At 30.4% G+C, this 22831-nt stretch overlaps 1 protein-coding gene across 3 annotated transcripts in view; it reads left to right on the top strand.

Moving 5' to 3' along the window:
- The window catches only part of LOC109600751 (furin-like protease 2), a 323673-nt gene that overhangs the window by 20391 nt on the left and 280451 nt on the right, over positions 1 to 22831 (top strand). For 2 of the 3 annotated variants that reach the window (XM_049965262.1, XM_049965261.1), the window contains exon 2: positions 16560 to 16584. The exons of the other annotated variant lie outside the window; for it this stretch is intronic. The gene's annotated coding sequence lies outside the window, so the exon portion shown is untranslated. The remainder of the gene's footprint in view (positions 1 to 16559; positions 16585 to 22831) is intronic. 3 annotated transcript variants of the gene reach the window in all.

Genomic DNA, 22831 nt, shown 5'->3' with positions numbered 1-22831 from the left:
TATTTATTAATTTCAGTTCAGTTTAATGATTTTGATTTTAATATTTTTTTATGATACCTCATTAAAAGGTCTCTTCATTTTCTATTCAAATTAACATTATATATAATAAAATCATAATTATTATTTAAGAATATGTTGCAAAATATTGACATTAAACATTATAATCAAAATCAAACAATCAGCTTTCACTAGTAATAATATACAATTACCAAGATGGTTAAACAGTATTACTAATTAAGTTTTTAATGTATTATAGTGTAATGGTTTTTATTATAATTTATTATATTTTTATGATACATCATCATCATCATCATCATCATCATCAAAGGCCTATTCATTCTTTATTCAAATGAACATTAAAAACTTTATAAAACCATAATTATTTATTTTAAATTTATTGCTGAATTAATATTTAAAATAAAATAATAATTATTACTTTCAATTTATTGCAAAAATTAAAATTAAAAATCATAATCAAAATCAATTAATCACATTTTAGTGTGATATCTGAATGATAAATATCTAATGATACAAGAAATATTTTTTTATTTAGATTATTCTATCTTATTTTCAATGATTACTTTTAAAATATATTTAAAATCAATAACATATTTGTATAGAAAGTGAATGATTGTATCATAAATCCCATTTAAATATTTAAGGGTTCAGTGTAGCGAGTTGATGATATTTGAGAATTTTTATAAATGTGCCCCCTAATTAAAACAAATAATTTATATTTTATGAATTTATTTTAGTAACATATTAATGTTTCTTCAAATATATATATAATACAAATTATACAATGCCCTTCTAGGAAGACTTCATTTCAAGGTGATTTTGAGGTAATGAATCTGGGTTTTACACTAAGTTATTGCCAATTAATACAATTATGGTTAATCACGTATTTGATCTAGTCTTTCTCTTGAATTTGCAAAGGCGTAGCGCTGGATCAATTTATTCCTTAATTAATTTACCCTAGGCCGCCTCAAACTCGTGTTAATTTACAAATCATGTGTGTTCATAAGTTTTGTAGCATATGTGTGCGCCTGAGTTGGTCACAAGTTCAATCTTAATAACGCCGATTGAAAACAAGACCAATAAGGGGTCCACGAGGACTCTTACCGAAAATTATCTCGATCAGTTCCCACAATTCTCTTAACACATTTGACCGGCGATCCACAGGATCATTATTAGGGCCATAGAAATCGCCGCACACACACGGCCGAACGGCCGATAATTTTCTATGTTCCTCGTTCTGATTGCGACCATTCACACGCGTCGTTCGAAACAACTTACGTTGCAGGTCTACGGTCGGCGTGATGGCGGTGGACGAGAAGAAACGAAAAATATTGGAACGATAACGGTTGTTGGTTCACGGCTCGCGCTGGACCGTAAGAAACTAGTGAAAGTGTTGCGAGAGAGTCCGGGCAATAAAAACGCTATACAACTCGCGATGGGCGACCGTAAAATTGAATATTTATATGTACGAACTGGCACTGCACCACTGGCTTCCGTGTCCGACAATGGTGTCCAGCTGTCGGATCACAGTCATACGGGATAATGGGATAATGGAGGTCGCGAATAAAACACTCCACAAATATTTATCTGCGTTGTCTTCTTTTTCTGTTTATTATTTACATGCGTGCATACGTGTTTCAAGCTTGGGTCAAAGGGAAAGAAAATTTGTATGACAAATCTCCGTTTTTTCTGAGGAAATTATCTCGGTTGTTCCAGTTTCAAATGCTTATATAATGGTGTAGCATTGAAACTTTTTAATTGGCAATTTTTTTTAGAACAAAGGAAACTTCATCAAAAATTTCAGTTTCCAACCAATCAAAAATTATTACTCAATACTTCCTTCAGTAGAAATTTTAAAGGTTGCAAAAAGCAACAAATTAGTGTTAATGGATCTCTACAAAAAGTGACTAATTATTTTGTAGAGTGACATATCACTTTTGCTTTGTACTACTTTGATAAATAAAAACTCGTGTTCATTCATTTCCATTAAAGGTAACATAAATTTTAGGAGTCGGAAAAAGTAATTTACGTTTTTGGTTCATGGTTTATTTTAATACATTTTTATATTGCATATTGAATTAAACTGTATATATTATTTAAAACATTATTTTGAGTTAAAATTTGAAAAATTAAAGCTACAAAATTGACATGTCAATTCTCAATGAGTATGAAGAAGATACAGGAAGTTATGATGTCGCACAATTTTGGATTCGTTGGTATAAAAGTAGAATTGAAACATTTACCAATGAAAAGGTTGTTGATAACGAGGGTGATTATATTCTATATATCTGGTTCCCCCAATAACGTGCAACATTTAACAACAATTAAACAGAACAGAATTTCATCAAAAAGTTGAACAAACATATTTCAAATAAATTAAATGAGAAAAACAAATTTAAGCGTTGGACATGTTTAATTCCCCCCTTAAAGGTAACGCACATTTCATGTAATTAGAACAATAATCGCAAAATTGAAAAGAATCCTGTAATTTTACATATTAACCACCAACCAAGAGGTTAAACGATCTAAGCAATTGTTTATAGTCTATGCAAATTGACCAAATTGAAAAACTTACTACTGAAGACCAAGCTTCTTTAATCAATGAAAAAGACGTTTTGTATTTTAATGCCAATGCAAACCACATGTTGCATTAGAAACTCAATGCAATCTTCAAGTTGTTAAATGAGAAATTCTACCATTTAGTCTATATATTTTGAAGTGGAGATCAACAGCTGATTTTTTCTTTAATTTCAGAAACTCAAATTTTTTCCCTTGACCTAAATTAACTTCTTAAATACTGGATAACAATTGCTGATTATAATGGAGATAATTTTATTGAATAAAAGTTGTTTTAAACGTTGTAAACATAAGTTACTATTTCCGACACTAATATTCATAATGTTGAAATTTAATGAATATTAACAAACACTAATCTGTCATATATATTTATTAGCAGTTGATTACCTTGTTGTATACTAATTGTATGCACTGTACGTTGTAATTGACAGGACGGAGTCCTTCGGACCTCATCTGGAGATTCCATCGGGTCTCGGTAATTCCGGCTATTCACAGACGGGAATGCATAACCGCATTGTAATTAGGCAATGTCGCCGGTCCACTAATTGTCCGCAATCGTCTGGTTCAATTTTTAATCCTCGACATATCCGTCAACCGTTTGCGACAGTGTTTAGGTGCTCATCTCGCATTCTCGCCTCTCTCTTGAGGCATTGATTCGTGTAATTTTGCATTCTGAGTTAATTTAGTGTCGTTTCGTAGTCGACGTTCGACCGCAGTTCCCGTCGAGATGTGGGTAATTTTCATTGTTCTCGCAAAATTTTCATATAATTGACTCTTATCTAATTTATCTGAGGATCATCTATGAATGGATAGTACGTTGTTTACGGTTACGACTTTATATTATGTAAAGTTTCTTTCACTTTGTTACTTGGGAAGTCGATGGTTTGACGAGAAATCGGTGCGGGTAGAATTTTTCTTGTGAGTGGTAAATTAAAAAGTCGTGACCGGGATTCTTAGGTGCAAAAGTGAGCAACATGCCAGATAAACTCCTTACGAGACATAAATCTATTTAGCGGGACGAAAATAAAAACTTTAGGCCATTAAAAGTTAGAAAAGTGTTTAAAAGGGTGTTTCATCCTGTAGGAGATCTATTAGAAAATTGAAATTTGGGAGTGGCTATAAGCGTATTAAGGTTTTATATGTTAAAGTTGGGATAAAAACCTGCCGCTTGATCATAAAAATCTGAAAGCCCGTACAAAAAGGGTGGTTTAAATTACTAATATCGTGTAAATTAACTATTTTACTGACACCAAAGTAAATATTATACTTCACAATTATGCTTCCAAACTGAATTTGAAAATATGTGCTTAATGTAAGCTTTTTTTCCTGAAAAAATAAAAGTATTTAATTTGTTCATTTGCAAAGAAACATTTGTATTTAAATATTTAATTTTAACCTAGTTTATTTATATTAAACCTTATATCTCTGAAAACTATTTTATTTATTTTATTACATGTCGGTTATTAAAAATATATAAAAATTATTAATTTTAATACAATTTAATTTAACTGTATTTTATAACTCATGGATGTTAACATAGAATATAATAAATTTTTAAGCCTTTGTGCGGGAAATAGCCTAATCTCCTCTCTTATTAGAGAGGATTTTGTTGATGCCGCAATGCTGAACGATCAAGCCGGATCCGTAAAAAAATTCGGGCCCAATCAATTTCCCTTTCCTCCGGTGTGCAAACACGAAAATGAAAAAAGAACGTTGCGAAGCTGTAATTTTAAAATATTTGTATCGCTGGTCTTCCAGTTGATTGGTCCGGCTCGTGTCCATATCCGCTATCCCCGTTGCCAATTAGGCTGTGTATCGGAGGGCGTTTTGATCATATGCGTTGACCAATATTTTATTATGGCCCCACAATTTACGCCACTCTTTCAATTTAATCACATTTCGAATTAACGGCGTGTGTCCGCCGCGCATTCGTTCAACATTTCAATTTATTTGTTGTCCTGAATAAACAGTTTCATTGATTATAATTTCAACAACTAATTCCCATTCGAACCTGTTAATGGTTTTTGAAATAATGCAACGAATTTTTTATGCATTCAATTGTAAATACGGGGATGCTTTAGTTGAAATTTGTTGTGGATCACTGGATTGCATTATGCACAACTGTATACTTCTTTGGACAAATAAACCATACTCCCAATTTGTTAATGGAGTGTTTTAGAAATTTTTCATGTATTATATATGAGTATGTCTAAAATTGAACGTTTATTTTTCAGACTGCAAATTGTATGTCGGTCATTTTCAATATGTTAAATGTAAAAAGTTGCATATATATATATTCATTTTCAAAAGTTAAGTATATTGAAAATGAGAATGATGTAAAAATCGCATTGTTATTAATATTTCATTTTATTTTTTTTTATTAAAGTTAAGTTCTCTAGAAAAAATAAATCGAATTTATTTACATAAATTTACATCACTTAATAAATTTAACATAAATCAGTAATTTTTATTTTTTCTCAAATGTATACATAGATAAAGTTTAGTATATTGTATGTTTTCCATGTTGACTATCGCTCATATGTAGACCAACTTTAGAAATTTTCATTTGTATTAATAAATGTCTACGTTTAAATATCCATATTATTGTCAGTTACGCAGTATGCTTGATAACAACAATATGACAACGCCTCCTTCACCATACCCATAGTAGGTATAGTGTACTTGGGATTATACTTTTCATTAATTGCTCTTCTCACCTATGAAATGATATCAGATTTGAAAAATTGGAACATACTGTCATCGAATAAGAAATTTGTTTTTCCTTGCCCGTTTGTCTTTGCTGATTTTCTACCATATAGACCAGCTTATTTTAGTCTTCTTTTTTGGTATTTACCGACATACTGACTTCGTTTATTTCTTGATTTATGTTTGATGCACTGATGCTTATGAACATCAAGCATTTTTATTTTCCTGCCCACGGCTCTGATAGTCTTGCATTTTCTAACACTTTGGGAACTTCTTCTAGTATATTCTTTCTGTTAAAATAGGAAATCGTCCTCGAAATGATCGATTTGTTTATATTTAAATCGGTTGCAATTTTACTCTACTTTTCACTATTCCGGAACTTTTCTATAATTTGTTGTTTAATTTGTGTCGATAAATAGAAACATGTACGTACGTATTTTTGTTACTCTACATATGAGCAAGAGTGTATATCGACGATAGCGGGATACCTCTTCAGCATGCATTCAATGGGATTATTCTTGGGTCTATTGACTTATTTCTAACGAAATTATAGCTCGGAGCTGTGCAGGAGTATTAGTGCGAAGTTGATGATTCGAAAGCCTCTATTTTAGCATAACCCATGGATACTCGATAGGATTTAGGTCAGGTGACCTCGGGGGAAGTTGGGAAGTTTCAGCATACAGCGTTTCGAGCCGTTCGAGCACAATTTCTGAGTGGAGCGGTGGACGATCATTATCGTCAACAAAAACGAAGCTAACATAAGTCCTTTGTGTATATCGGACCGGTCAATATAATTTTGTGCCATTACAATTTCTCTCCATATAATAATGAACCGGACGCAAATCAGTGGTCTTCTACTTTCATCTGTGAAAAGTTCAGATTTTCGTCCAGTGAACATGAGATCTTGCCCATTCCAACCGTTGTAGCTGTGTCGCAAACATCTTCGTGAACGAAAACCCGCTTTTCCATTCGTACCATAACTAGAGTGTTTTTTATCTGACCAACCAATGGCGAGGAGGACGCTCTAATGTCATTTGCGTTAGTTTTCCTTGATCTACCACTCCTTGGCCTTTCTAAAGTTGATCCAGTTTAATAAAACCGAGTACACAAACAAGAAATAACACTTTGTGCAACATTGAGTCTACCCGGACTCCAAATTCCAACATTCCAATCGATCTACTCCTCTCATCTGTTAGTTAATTTATTACCTTGTAATTTAAAGAAATATTTTTTCCGAACTAAATATCTAACGTAACAGCCAAAAATAAACTATTTGGGACACCTTCTATATAGTGAGAACTTTTATGACATTATGCACTTGGATAATACATAAAACTTCATTTTTGATAAGACACCTCATAAATTATTGGGTGAATTAATAAATAATTCATGGCGATGTATTCAAAATTTTGGGCGCAGCGACAAACAATTTGCAAATAACTGATCGTATTTTTAAAGTTCAGTCTGTGACATTAATTACCAATACATTATGTTAATGATCGGCATTGTTCGGTGGAGGACAGTAGGTTCTGACATAAATTACTAATGGCAGTTTAAATGTCCAAATATTACATTGCCTACATTGTTCTTTATATAAACATAATAGATTTACTGGGGGCGAGGTTCATTAACCCGAACTATCATATTCAAATGTCTCGGATTGATATTTGCCTCAAGAAGTTTCTCTTCATTGTTCCGGACGGCAGCTGATTATGAAAAGCCTAATGGCCCGACTAACTTTTATATGGAACAATCGATTTAGACATGAAACTATTACACTAATAGTAAAGTCGGTCGAGATTTGAATGCCTAACACAGTTACATCAAAATGTCTTTATCAACTGCGGCTCATAAATTCATGAATGATTCAATTCGTAATTCGATATCTTTACGCTAAATGAATAATTAAAATTCTTAATTATATTTTTCTGTCTATAGTACACTGTACTTTTTACCCACTTCTTTTTATTTCCTTTTTTCGCTTTATTTACCCTATATATTAAAATATTGTTCTATTTGAAATTTTGTATAAAATTTGTTGAACTTATTTTGGAAATTCTTTTAATGACTTCTGAAGTCTACTTTTTTTAAAGATACAAGTGTTCTTAAAACAAATATTTTAAATACGATGATATCTCATCTAAGAAATTTAGGAAGGTTTTCGAAACCTATTTTTATTGGCAATATTTTTTGTCTTAAACCTTTTAAACTGGTAACTTTTGAAATATGGGCGATGACCTTCCAGTATTTGGTTACCCGGATCATTAAAATTTTGTATTAAAAAATATTACTAAAACCGTAATAAATTAAAGAAATTTAATGATATGCTGAAATTTTAACATTTAACTTGACAATTACCCTTTTACCTTCTTGGTATTTCCATTTATGCAGGTTTATTGTACAATCCATAGTATACCAGACTAATTTTACTTTATAATCAGCAAATTAGGCAAATATTTGTAACTAGTTTGGTACACTTTCAAGGATAACCATAGCATCACAACAATTAATTTTTGCTAAAAAATTAATTAACCTTTAAGTCGTTCCCATTCATACCGATTGAAACTAAATCATTGATATTTAACCCGCAACCTAATTTATATTTTAAATATTTACAGACGTAAGTTTACGGCCCCATTCGTGAAGCGAAAAGGACGGCGAAAAATATTTAAAACGCGACATAAAATACGAATGTTGACTCTACATATGAAACTCTTATGATGTGGCGGTACCGGCGTTTACTGTTTCCACAACCATTTGCATATAGAGTAGCGATAATCGAGTTTGCAAATAATTTCGATATTTTTAAGCTTTCCCGTTTCGCACTTATTTCCATTTGTTTGTTAACCACTGACTTAATCTACATCTATAAAGGCACACAATTCGAATTAATTCCCCAAATCGAATTTCGTTGGAGGTTTTCACTGAGGCTGGAAGTTAAATTCGTTTTCAAAAAGTTATCCATCACATTAAATGTATACGGGGTGTTCGCATATTTATATTCCATCTTGATGGAACACATTACTTATTCAGAAATTGGTGAAAAATTGTAGCTTCAATTACAGACAACCTTGAAGCTGTTGAAGTTTTGGACAGTATCCATTGAAAATAGTTCAAAGACAATGTTTGTTAATTTTAACAACCACTAACTTTTATTAAAGCTGCTCTTTTATATACCTACTTTACATCAGCATTGTGCTTCTTCAAGGCGGTGCTGGCAACCTGTATTTCGTCATTGTTTTTTTAAATATTGCACTACTGTGAAGTTTTCAAAATCGGCTAATGGTCCATTGAGAAGTCCTTGCGGAATGTGTCGGTTTAATAAAATATTATACAATGTACATTACCACAAAAGGCATAAAACATTTTACATTTTCTTTCAGCAAAAACCCTGAGAGAAATGGAACGTAAAAAATATTTGAGAGGCAAATAAAAAAGAATGTTGCCTTTTTATGAAGGTATTTCGCGCCCTTGTATGATTCCATAATACAAAACTGCAACATAGAACTTTTATAGGCGTTTAATGTACGTGTTTTAAAATAATTGGTGTCATAATCTTACTTCATAATTGTATATTTAACAAGTGTGACGTAACCAAAAGTTATTGCATAACGAAATTAAGATTAAGGACGTGAACTTAAAATGTGCAAATTTGCGAATGAATAATATTGCAATATACTTAAACTGTATTATAACATATACATAAATTATACGGAGTCATTGGTTAAGTTTGTCTCGTCTAGAAATTGTTTTAGGAGAAGAATCCTTACGTATAATAAACAACCCATCATTAATTTAATTTAATGGCATGTTTTCCGTCGACCGGCAAAAGAGAAATGTACTCATAAACCGGATTTAAATAGGTGAAGGCAGCAATCTTATAACCTTGTGCAAAGTGGCTATATTAATTTTAAGAGATAAGACTATTTTCAGTTCGAACAGCAAAAAAAGTTATCTATTTTTACACGAGTTTATTCACATGTGTTTGACATCGAACAAGTTTCTAAAATATTTATTCAATGTATTTGCTAATGATCATAATTATGCCTTTAATAATATAATTCTCTTCCATTAAGTTATTTGTTTTAGGAAGGAGTAGGAAACTTCAAAGAACGTTCTCTTTTAACCGGTAATGCAGTTTGTGTCTTGTGAATTAATTGACTGGACATTTTTGCCTATCGACTTTCGATTTTATCAGACCATATCAAAAGACGGTTAAATGGTGTAATTAAAATACACAACCGGAGGCTGTTTTGCAGATTCCTTTGCGGAGAGCATGAAATAAACGCGTTTAATAATATCAAAAGTTTCCTGGCTTTAACCTTGACCGTTTATGTTAAGGCTTGAACTAAATAAATATGGTGCAAAGAAGCTAATTGCTAACAACAACTAGTTGCTACTACTTTACACTAAATACTGATATTAACAAGAATAGCAATAATACACAAGTACATTAAATAATGCAATGAAAATTACTAGTTTTCATCAAAATAATAATACTTGTTGCTAATTGGTGGATGATAATAAAAATTTAATACAAGCTACGTTCATGAGAAAGAAAGGATCCAATTGGTACTAATTAATGGCAAGAAAAGAAAATGCCCGTCTATGAAATATAAGACTTTATCGAGTTTATAGAAAACGATGGAACTAGTAATTGTATTGTGGACTTTAATTTGTCTTTGTCTACATTGTTTGTTCAGTTCCTGTTTCCATTTCTACTCCGTGACTCGGAAGAAGCAAAGGTTGCCCTTAATTAAAACACGAAACTTACATTGCCCTGTAAATGACATCACACACTGATTCATATCACTCGAATTTTTTAAAATCAAAAATGGATGTGTAGCTGAACATGAAATGAACGGTGTATATGTTAAAATTTGATAAATTAGAATATAATTTGGTTTAGAATTGTGTGTTAATTATGTGGTAAGTGGCTCAACAACAAGCTAAACCACGCGCATTAATGTTTCACGTGTTATTTATGTTCCTATTAAATACTCAAAATTTTCGATTCTGAAATTACAATTGAAGAAAAATATCCGAGCTTTCATAACATTCTATTTTTGATTGTGTTCCCAGTCTTACAGAAAAAATGTATTCATATTAACAAGTATGACAATAATATAAGAACATTAACACATAAGGTATGCCCGAATGGTACCCTGGCAAAATATAAATACGAGTCAACCCCTTCGAACTGACCAATAAGAAATATGTTATCCATCTGTTAGTTGCAATTACGTGAGGCAACTAAATTTGATAGATATTTGAAGTTACTGCGTTCCCAGTTTCAATGAAGTATACTTATTGGTAATACACGATACTTATTGGTGTACGATTATAAATTTAATATAACTACTACATCCATGAGAAAGTAAGGATCAAAATGGTATTAATTAATTGCAATAAAGAAAATTTTCGCTCAGAACACTTTGTCGAGTTAAAAGAAAACGATAAAATTTGTAATTTTATTGTGGACTTTTTTTTTTTACTTTGTTTGTTCATTTCCTGTTTCTATTTTACTCCGTGAGTCGAAAGAAGCAAAATTTACCCTTAATTAAATTGCTAAATTCGAATATAGTTTGGTTCAGAATTATGCGCTAATTATGTGTTAAGTAGGTCGACAATAAGTTAATTATGTTATAACAAATGTTTGATATGCTATTTATGTGCCCATTGGATGATGGTGCACAATTGAATAAAATGCCCATTTTCTTAATTTTCTTATCCTGGTGCAGCTTCCAGTTTTACAAACAAAATTTAACAATAGTACAGAAAATTTAAAAATGAAATGAACTAATAGTGTCCTTCCAATTAATAATACACCATAATACCAGTAACTGGAGGAAGATAATAGAAATTTAATATAGGTAGATGAGAAATAAAGGACCCAATTGATGTTGTTTAATGCTGCTCGTCGATGAAATTTAAGAATTTTTTGAGTTTATAGAAAACGATGAAACTTTTAATTGTATTGAGGAACTTAATTTTTCTTTTTCTGTATTATTTGTTCAGTTCTTGTTTTCACTTCTGTTTCGGGTATCAGAACAAGCAAAGCTTGTGCTTAATAAAACAAAAATTCTCATTATTCTTAAATGGCATACACAATTGCATTTTTGAAAACCAAAAGTGGTGGTGTAGCTGAATACCAACTAAATTTCACATATGCTAGAATTTGAATACAATTTGGTTTAGAATAACATGCTAATTATGTTTGAAGTGGCTCAACAATAAGCTAAACCAAGTAGTATTAATGTTTGATGTGCCCATTAAGTACTCAAAATGTTAGTATTTGTTTTTCTTTCATTTTAGATTGAGTTTTCAGTGTTAAGTAGGTCGACAAGTTAACCATGTAATAACATTAATGTTTAACGTACTATTTATGTGCTCATAAAAAAATTTGAACTCTGATGTTACATTTGAGTAAAACATCCATTTTCTTAAGTCTGTTTTTTTTTTTTTGATGGAGCATCCAATTTCTCAAACAAAATTTATTCATATTAATGTGTCCGACAATATTATATCTACATTAAATAAGGTTCACAATAATATTTATTTTCTTTCAAATAATGATCCGCCCTACTAATTGGTGGATGAATATAAGATGCATCCATGAGAAACTAGAGATTCAATTGGTATTAATTAGCGATAAGAAAAGAAAATGGTTCTCCATGAAATATAAGACTTTGTCGAGTTTATATATAGGTTTTATATAGGAAACGATGGAACTTGTAATTGTATTGTGGAGCTTTAATTTTTCCTTTTCTACATTATTTGTTCAGTTACTGTTTTCATTCCTGCTCCGTGAGTCGGAAAAAGCAAAGGTTGTCCTTAATTAAAACACGAGACTCTCATTGTCCTGTAAATAACATCACGCAGTCCATTTTTTAAAATCGAAAGTGCCAGTGTAGCTAAACACGAAAGAAACTCCACGTACGCTGAATTTGATAAATTCTAATATATTTAATTGGATTTAGAATTATGTGCTAATTATGTGGTGAGTCGCTTAACAACAAATTAACATAACAATAAATTTAACACTAGTGTTTGATGTGCTATTTATGTGCTCATCAACTGCTCAACTCCGATATGGCATTCAGTAGTAATCTTTCAGTTTTACATATAAAATGGGTTAAATCACTATTTATAATAGGTATAATAGGTAAACTTAATATCTACATTAGTCAAACAATTTTAATATATGTAAAATACATAGAAAAAGAAACAATTTAATTATTTTATTCAAAATTCTATAGATATTACTGCGAAAGGAAAGAACAGACTGTATCTTGAGATGCTGGTTGTTAATTTATTGAATAATGATTGATCATCGTAATTAAACAAAAGGAGAGTATATGTCGGTGAACCTCTTTGTTATTCAAAATAAACTTTATGTAATTTAATTTGAAGACATTGTTTTGGGCATTTCGAACCTTGTACTTAATGTGGACCCGTTTCCCATTTGATTTGGGATGAACACGCGGCCTTCAATTTACTTCGATATCAATTTGAGATCATAATTTAATATTTTTGTCATCTTCTTTGAGTTGTCGTTCGCATTCAGAACCGACTTGTTTTTCTTAAGATATCTTATCCGTAGATTAAAGGGCGGGGGTGTTTCAAAATCTAATATCCGGTATTTTTGTTTAGGCTCTACTCCCAGTCCCCGACCTCGATAAAGTATAAGTTTTTACACTCCCATTGAATTCGATATCGTTTTGGAACGAACTTTGTCTTCGTGTCTAGAATTTTAACAACTACACTTTTTCTTCCATCCCACTTGATTTCATTAATATGAAAATAATTGTTTTCTTGTTTACAACAACGTTAAACTGGGCCCGTTTTCTCGTGTGCGAATTAAAGTAAAGTCTACTGGCCATTCGGTGTTTTCCACTGGGGATCGTTTCTCTATTTCGCCTCGAACGTAGGTCTTTGTCGTACAACATTTCCACCATAGTCTGATTTTATCCCCAGGCGACATCTTAATCAAAATTCTGCCCTTGAACTGTGACCAGTGTAAATTATATTATAACCCCACAATATAAATGCAGGCCGGGTATTGTATTGTTTGTTATGTATTGCACAATCTGTCTGAGTTATATGAATAGACCGTATAATAGTCACGGAATCCAACTATTCATGACCGGTAAATATCGTTTATATCCCAAGAGTAAATATTTAATTGCTGATGATGGTCTGGCCTGGGCACAATTTAAGGAAATTGAATTAACTCCCAGCTTTCGGGACGCAATAACTGAAAAATTAACTTATTATTAACCTTGACAGGGCGCGCTGAAATTCATTTACATTCCTGATTGTTATTGCGGTTTCCGTTGTTGCGAACATATTTTTAACATTCAAACAATTGTATGGAACTATACGAAAATTAATTTGCTCTTTGTGTCATTGTTAAAGAAACGATGCGAAACAAACAATCGGGTTCAAATGGTCTCTGAACAACAAAGTATTGTTTTCTTGGCAGCTTCTTGATTACAAGAACGATCTGTTGGGCAGTATGGGCCCAAAAATTCTAATATCTGTCACAGTCGGATGAAGTGTAACCTTACATTTAGAGGATCTTTTCATTTTAAAATTACATAAATTTGTAAATACTATACGACTGATGAATAGAAGTTCATAGAAAACTAAAAGAGACATAAGTCACATGAAATTTTGTTTCTTCAAATGGAGCTCCATAAAAATTTTTTCTTCTTTGAATTCTGTATAAAATTCTTGACCTATTGCAATTTTATATATTAAATAATACAGAACGAGGTGTTTGGAATTTCCGTTTACTTTTTTTTGTACTTCTGAAGCAGAAGTGATAGTGAATGAAAAAGTGTTAGAATAATAAATAATAAATATCTCAATCAATATTTCATATTTTATAACATCTAATGAGTCAGTAAATACAAAATTTTATTTGTTAACAAATTTAAGTGTTGTGAAAGATATTTATAATTCTTTTAAATTTGAAAATTTTCATAACAAAAGTTATTTCTAAACAAGTAGAAATAAAATGTGATCTTGTCTAATCTTCAAAATAATGTTTTTCAGAAAATATATTACAAATGTCACAATGACAATATTAATGTTAGTTTTATGATAATTTTAGACAATGTTTAAAATTTTATTATAATATATAATTATAATCAGTTTTATTTAATATATCTTTTAATTTTCAATATTTTCGTAATTAAAGTGACAATATGAATAAATAAAATGTAGTCTTGCTAAAATAATATTTATGAAAAAGTAAATTACAAATATCGTAATGATATTTGTAATATATTGATATTGTAATGATTATTTTAATTTAAAGTTTATCGTAATTAAAGTGTATAATATTTTTGAAAAAAAATTACAAAAGTAGTATTGATAATATTAAAATTGTGTGTTATTATAATTTTAAACAATTAGTACAATTTTAATATAATTTATGATTATAGTCAAATTTATTTAAGAGAATATTTCTTTAGTTGATATTTTTCGTAACAAAATCGTTTTTTTGAAAAAATAAATACAAAGTGTCTAGGGAACACCTTTGGCAATAAAGCCAAAAAAAAAAAACTGAAAATATAATCAATTAATAAAGACAAGTGTTATTTATTAATTAAATAAAAAATATAAACGGTCTTATAACCTCTTCAAAAATTAAAATAACACCCACCAAATATTCAAATATTTATTATTATGATATTTATAATAATTATACCGTATTTATATTTTATTTTATATTCAATATGTCTATCGAGTAGATTTTGGTCCAAATTTCGCAACACCTCCTGTACCGCCAAAATTAGCTGCTGCTGGTCTCCATAATGGTTTGGCGATTCAAAAGTCTTCTTTTCATAGTATCCCATACTTTATCTAACGGTTTAAGGTCTTTGGAGTTTGATGGCCAATATAAAATGCTTATGTAATTTTCTTCGATGGCTGCCCAAACGATCCTCGCAGTATGCGGATAATGGAATTTGGGCCCATACTGGTTAAATAGGGTAACACAATGGATAAAACTATGTTGTCGTGATATTGAACTGCATCCAAAGTGGTTTCGATTAAAAAGAGCTCGATCCTTCCGCTAGTATTACTTCTTACTCTCAACGTCAACGAACCTCCTTCAAAATTCACCATCTCACGAGCATGTTGTAACCGTGCTTGATTTCCAGATTCTCCCCAGATGCGTATTCTTGCAGAATCGGGATGGCAGTAAAATCTTTACTCATTAAAAAAGAGAATACGTCACCAATCATCAACATTTCATTTAAGATGTTCTTGTGCCCAAGCTAAACGAGTAGTGCGATTTCCATCGAGATACCCTTAAAGATCGTTTCTAGAATAGACCTCTCGAACACGGCTTTTGACGGTTTTAGCTGACATAGTCTCAACGGGTCTCTGAGCTTGCAAAAGTAAAATGTGGTCTTGTACCGGTGTAGCTATTCTACAGCGGCCTGGATATCTTTCTCATTATACTCATTGTAACGTCTCCACAATTTGCTTATAACACTCACAGATGTGCCCATTTGACGAGCCACTTCACGTTGTGATGATCCATCCTCTATCATCCTAATTGCTCTTAATTTTTGTTTGTTACGGTGATGGTGCCTTTCCATAATAATAAAAGTATTTTTATAAAAATTTTATGAATATTTTATTTTAATTAATGGGAATATTTCATTAAAATTTAAATATGTTTATAACAAAAGTAATTCATAGATATTTATAAATAAATTACGATGCCACAGTTATAATATAAATATTATTTATATGATAATATGAATGATTAATTTTTAATAATACATATTTAATAAGTGCGTCATTATTTTATAAAAAAATCTGTGCTAGGGATATTTGAGTTGCAATTATTAAAACAATAGCAGATTGTTTTCATTGTTCACTAGAATTTTATCTAACTATGATATATTTTAAGTTCTTACACATAAAAGTAGATATAACACTGTAAAAATTTATCACCCATTTTCTGTTGTAAGTGTTTAATTATAAAAGAAGGTATTTAACCATTAAACATTTTTCTATCTTTTCTGTGTAGTTAAAGATTTAATTTAAACTCTTTGATGAGTTTATTTTTTATTAAAACAGCAGTGAACTTAGCTATTTTAAACCCTTCAAACGCACGAATAATTTATGAATTTTGTTGTATTTCAATTAATTTGTTATAAGTGTTTTTTAAATGATTAATATAAATCCTAAAACAGTATAAAACAGATTATTTTAATAGTTATTTTTAATTTCAGGTTAACCACTCTACAGAAAATTACAGTAAGTATCCACTAACATTTATATAATGAACAACGTTTACTCTATTGGAAGAAAATTTGCGAAACATAAAAATCCTGTTCGTGACTAGTCTCATCAACAAATTGATTTTCAAGCGGTCGTATCGAAGAAAGAGGAAACTGTGAGATGGTCTTACTATCACATTTACTTTCTAACCAGTGATAGTTTAAATGGTTATTTTCAAATTATATTTTGTATTCGGTGAAAATGTTGGAAAATAGCTGTCATTTAAGACAATTTTGTTAACATTTAAAAACGTTATTAATTGCTTTTCCCTAATTAAATGTCGCGTTCACACATGTGGTTTTAAATCGTGTGTTAGAACGAGATTTGCTTCAGCCGATGGAAACGAAACACTTTAAACAAGCCAAACGAAGTGGTTGAAAACAAGACAATTTATTGGGATGGGAAGGGAAGTTGTCGATTTGACTGGGACAAATTCGCCACCGCGATAAATCGCAACGTGTCTGATTTCCCCCCATTATTTCCTCGTTGGGTCAGAGACGGCCCGGGCGATGATTGAAGTCGGCTGTAAATTCTTGATGTGTTTTTATGAAAGAGATCGCAGCCCGTAACCTTCGACCACGGAAGGATGTTGCAATTCTCACGACCGTGTTCCGGCACGTCGCGCCGTGTTCATAGATTAATGCGCTTTTTAGTCAAAAACCTATCCGACAACGTCGGACACTCACACACCATTTGCGGATATTGATACATACATTAGTTTTTGTCCTAAGGGCTTGCACGTGCCTCGGTCCCTTTTACTTTCGTCCGTTCAATATCGGAATCAATTGTCTGGGGATACTTCCGTATTTGGTTACAGTTCACTGATAAAATATTGGAATGTCCGTCCGAAATTATTATCTGGGGGAATGCTGCAGATAATCAATTTTGGAACACTATTTAGAAATTTAGGAAATTGTTTGTTTTGAAATATTATACATTCCTTATTTATCGCCAATAAATTATATTTGAATTCAGCCTGCAGGATTAGTTGACCCACAAACGGTCTCTCGAGGGAAGCAATAATTTGGATGTTTTGTATGAAAGTGGATACCTATGATTTTATTTAATTTAGACAAATAATCTATTCATTATTTTCAGTTTAGAAAATATACATTATTATTTGTGAAAAATAATAATTAAATAGGCCTGCAAATAATTTTTTAAAATATTAAAATTTAATAAAATTTGTGGAACTAATTAAATACGTGTCTGAAGTATTTTTCTTTTTTTTTTTTTAATAAACCAGTAAAAATACAAATTTTTCAAAAGTAGACGTTTACTTTTTTTCCAAATTTTCTCATTTTTTTATTTTAATGTGTTATACAAATAAAACTTTACCCTTCCTATATCTAGTGTTTTGTTTATACACTTTTTGTTTATTTATTTAATCTCAAAAAGAAATAAAAATTAACTAAATTTGATGTTAAAAAATAAAGGATATGGTATTTACATCTCTACTACGAATGACAGCCTCACATCTTCTGTTCATACTGGAGTCAAACTTTATTTTGGTCCAAATTCTACCAATTTTCGAATGGAAGACTCTTCACATGCTCTAAGTTATTCGGACGGTTAGGATGGTACCTTAAACTTCTCCCAAGAATGATAATTTCAGACAAGATGGGTTGTATGTGGTTGAAACACACTAACGTGTCTATCGTATGTGATCAGGCAAAATCTTGATTCATCTGTAAACAGAATTCATTCCCAATCGAGCTCTGTGAGGTCAAGCCTCGAGCAGGAACACGGGGTTGCAATTGTTAAGTCGTTGTCGAAAAGTTTCAATACTTATTCGAACTCCTTGTCATCATCAGGTGATTTTATAGAAATTTTTAATAGACCTTCAATCTGTCAAAATATTGGTAAAGAAAAAAATTATTTACATTACATGTAGAATTAAGAAACCCAAAAATATATAGAGTTTTCCATAGACAATGACCAACTTAAGAAAAGAACTTTCGTTCAAAATCAATGACAAAAGTTTCTCATGTCAACTTAAACCTTTATAAACGTCTAATTAATGAGTTAAGTGAATCACCCTGTATACATTTGTAAATTCCATTAAAAATAAAGAACATTTAAAAAAAGAGTGTTATGAGGTCAATTCTTGATATAGTTAAACTATTTTAAAATATGAACGACGTATATATTTAAACAGAAATAATATTTATTTTTATATATAATCATTAATGTTTGAAAAATTAACAATTTGAATATTATTTTTTAGACAGTTAATTAAAAATTAAGAGTTTTTAAAAAAGTGGTCATATTTTAAACAGAAAAAGTACCTTTTTAAATAGTTAATTAAACATTTTAGCCATATTGTATGTAATGTGAATTGACATACTAATTTGTTTAGTATAAAGACACTGTAGTAAAAGGAGTTGAGTTAATTACTTCGCGTACATCAGCAACCAATGTTAATCAAAATAAACTGTTTAATTATAATACAAAAACTATTTTTAGACATCGTAAATATGAAAATATTTAGGTTATTCTTTATTTAGATTAGTATTTAGTATGTAATATAGATTGAACTTATTTTCTTAGTCTTAAATTAAGTAACTCGTTTTATTGTTGGAGCTGATGGATTTTAGTTATTCTATGATTTTTCACCACGGCTTGATTAAAAGTTTTCGGCAGTAAAAATGGTTATAAACTTTTTATTTCACACTTTGCATGCCGCCAGATGTATGCATAAATAAATATGGCCGTAAAATCTGCGTCGGACATTAAATCTTTCCAGAAGATAAACATTTTTCGCGCTATTTAATCCAATTTCAGCCGTTTTGTATTTTCATTTGGAATTGATCAATCACAATGTGCACCACGCGTCCTATAAATTAAAGTTGTTTTAACGGTTGAAGTTTTACGGTTTGTCCTTTATTTTTACACCTGGCATTCGATGTTACTTTGACTCATATTTATTCAAATTTTTAAACAACATCATTGATACTTTTAAATTTAATTTTGCCAACGTTGTTAATTAGTAATGTTACTATTTGGACGACATCAAAAATAATAGACAAAAATGTTGTTTGCTGGTCCAAACATGTGAATGGTGAGATCCATTTTAATTATACATTTCGGTTTGTTTATTTCCTGGCTGGCGCAAAGGTTTATTAGCATTTTAGTTTTACATACATATTTTACAAAATCCATTTGTTAGGTTTAATTAACTGACTTTTAAATTCCGCATGAATGTGTCCACCAACATGTACAATAAGATAATTTAATCTGTGTTGCTTTTCTGAATACTACTTTATTAGATTTTGTGACAACGTTTTTTCAATGGAAGTAACAAAAACACATATTGAATGTTTCAATTTTTTTATATAATCTTTTCAAAGCTTCACATTGTTTTTTGTACGATGGAAAAACATAAATATAACTACGAAAGTATAATACATCGTAGAATTTAATAAAAATATTTAAATTAACATGTCGAATTCAGTACAATTTTAATTACGCAGACATGTTTATATTTAAACAAAAATTCTTTATGAATTCAAATGGATAATTTTTATTTTCACGCAATTAAAAACATTTTTCAATTAAACAACGTATGCAAGCTAACGGGATCAATTTATCGTTGTTTTCAGTTTTACAAAACGGAAATTAGTTTTTGAGTGCTCACACCGATATTCCCATGAAGAATCGACGTTCATTGGGCTGCACTTCATGCAGTTCGTGTTTCAAATACCTTACCATATAATTTCCTATTTCACAAAATCAGTTTTCTGATAATGCAACACGAGATCGGTTTACCATTAATAGTATGAGCTTTCGTGGCGTTTTCCGTAATTTCAGTTAGCATCCAGTTCAATACGAACAGAGTTCAAATGCAATCGTAATTATCTCGGGATTTATTAGTGATATAAAAAATATTTTATTAAAAATAAATCGAACACACAAACGTACGTGATAATTTTTATGCATTTCAATTGTATTATGTTCGATTTGATTTATTTGTAATCGAATATTTATTTAATTAAAATGCCTACCTTTTTCAATTATAACTAATTTTTGTATGCACGTGATAGAACCATAAAATAAAAGCGATTTCAAATTCAGAGACGTGGGTTGGGGAATAGTATTTTTCCAATTCTTCGTGGCAATCTATTATTTAATTATCCTTCGAAACACAATTAATTATCGAAAACGTGGTGCAGTTTGAAATCGCCTCGCCGTGAAAAGGATAAACACATGCCAGGCGTTGATTAATTTTTTCGAGAGCAATAACAGCGAAACCCAAATTAGAGAACACTCACCACTTAATTGCTGTTTTCAGGGATACTAATAATGGGGCTATTTATTTTAGAAAGTGATTTCCCTGTGAAGAGCGAACAAAACGCTCGGGGGAAAAGTGCTTTTCTGGTTTTGTCACTGACGTCTGAGATGGATGCTTGATGCACGGAACATTTCCACCCCCTAGCCGTTCCAATTACGGCGGTGAATAACATTTACAGCCGTACAATGATCATATTAATTCTTTTAATTTCCACGTTGCAGCTAAACGGGTCATTAGTTAAACAACCGGTCCAACCCTCGGATTATTCTCGATGGAGATTGTTGAATAAATCTAATTTTTCTTTGGCAGACTTAGGATTGTTTGTATTAAAAGTTGGTTTCAATTATTAAAACGGTTTTAGCATTTGAATTATGAATTCGATAATTAATTTCATTTGATTAAGTTTTATTGACAAAACCAGCTGTAGTATTGAGGTTATTATAACCATATAATGTGTTTATTAAATTCCACGTCTATTTTTTATTTCTAGTCTAGTTATTTATTATTACAAATTTACATTGTATTTTAATTTTAAAAGCACTTGTTTATAATTTTGCTGCTTTTAAATTTGATGTATTTGGAAAATTTAATCATTGACGTTGCTAAATGTAACATACCATATAAATACTAATTTATAGTTTTAACATATCAATAATTTCGCATACAATTAATGAGTTTCCTCTCCAAAATGGCGTTTTTTGAGCAACATTTTGAACAGTACGTTTTCCATTAAATGTGCAATTGCATATAGTTATTAAATTAGTCGAAGGTTCGGAACTGGCAACTCACATATTCACATTACTGGTAATTAAACTTCTGAAACTTTATATGGCATATTATTTAGAACATGCCCACGAATGATAACCCCATTGAGAGTTATAACAAAGTTTTCATTCGCATGCAAATTCCAAACAATATAATTTACTGCTTAGCAAAATTATGCGTGTCGAATGCAGACCAACTCATAAACAACTCTATTGGAAGGTGGACCACGCGAATTGCTATAAATTCAATGGAAATGTCCAGAACCAGGTGCATCTAATACAATTTACTATGAATTTCCAAATTCAATTTATTTGGCCAATTTAATTTGTTTTAAGTTGAGGATTTTAAATTTATTATACTATTTAAAGCGAAGTTATCCAGGAATGTAAAAATTTATTCAAAATCAATTATTCTTTAGTTTTACCACTCAAGAGTATATTGTGCATTAGTAAACAAATATATAAATCATATCCTTAGAATACTCTATTTTGTGTGATCATTAATTATAATTAATTATTAACTCATTTATGTGTTACTACGTCATTGACTTTAATCATTTTTTAAATCTGTAGAGTGATTTTCCAATCTTTAAAATAACCATTATGATAAAAAACGAATTAGGACAACTGAGCATTGTTTAAAGAAAATTATCTTATACATCAGAACAGAATAGCAAATTTTTGTAAGTACTCAAATATATAATTTTCAAGTGAAGCTATCAATAAATCAATGGCAGAAGCTTCAGGTACAAAATATTATATACTATCCTAATTTATGTTATACAACCAAAACGCTGTATATAAATATATAATATAATGTATACAAATAAAGTATTATCTTAAAGCAGATAAATATCCGATTTGGGAATATACCAAGCAAGTTATGTTTTTTTCTGAGATACTTTTGTCTTTTCTACCGCATTTTTTTAAGTGAAAAATAAGATAAGAACAAATATATTTATATATATGTTTTGTGAGACTATTTAACAATACTCTTAATAGTAAGAATTTTGTCCTAGTATCATTTATATTATTTTAAAGAATAACTCATTTTCAGTGGAAAGAAAGAATAATTTTATTCCGGAGAAGAGGTAAATAACAATTAACGTCTAAACATTGTTGACATCGCTAAAAACTTAAGATGCTTCCGAAATTCGTTTTCAATGTT

The sequence above is a fragment of the Aethina tumida genome, chromosome 3, assembly GCF_024364675.1.
Source record: "Aethina tumida isolate Nest 87 chromosome 3, icAetTumi1.1, whole genome shotgun sequence".
Lineage (NCBI taxonomy): Eukaryota > Metazoa > Arthropoda > Insecta > Coleoptera > Nitidulidae > Aethina > Aethina tumida.
Note: the sequence above shows the minus strand (reverse complement) of the source record. Positions and strands in the feature narration are given on the sequence as shown.